Below are 340 nucleotides of genomic sequence, written 5' to 3'. Positions count from 1 at the left end.
ACGGGGGGCTCGGTGGCCCAACGAAGGGTCCACCTTGACAATCTATTCATGAGAAACTTACATGACAGCTGAGGTCTGTCTGCAACGCTCCCAGTCTCCTCCGGCCCGCTCCCAAGATTCGCGCGTTTGTTGGTGGAAGTTTTGCAGCTAATTGAGCAAGAATCATACAGAAATTGCTCATTACTGGCATTAAATTATCACTTTGAAAGATTACAGTCCATGGCGAAGGGTTCATAATTACAACAAGAGACTTGTGGAAAATTTAATTTAAAGCTCATGTTAAATAATTTATAAACAAATGAGTTGATGGGTTGTACCAGGAAAACCGAGATGTCCCAGC

At 43.5% G+C, this 340-nt stretch overlaps 1 protein-coding gene across 1 annotated transcript in view; it reads left to right on the top strand.

Annotated features, from left to right (window-relative positions):
• The window catches only part of LOC104493004 (ras-specific guanine nucleotide-releasing factor 1-like), a gene marked incomplete at both ends in the record, with an annotated part of 9,494 nt that overhangs the window by 3,845 nt on the left and 5,309 nt on the right, over positions 1-340 (top strand). The gene's annotated exons all lie outside the window — the stretch shown is intronic.

This window comes from Buceros rhinoceros, unplaced genomic scaffold, assembly GCF_000710305.1.
Source record: "Buceros rhinoceros silvestris isolate BGI_N320 unplaced genomic scaffold, ASM71030v1 scaffold27244, whole genome shotgun sequence".
In the NCBI taxonomy this organism is placed as follows: Eukaryota; Metazoa; Chordata; class Aves; order Bucerotiformes; family Bucerotidae; genus Buceros; species Buceros rhinoceros.
This window is presented reverse-complemented; position numbering and strand designations above follow the sequence as displayed.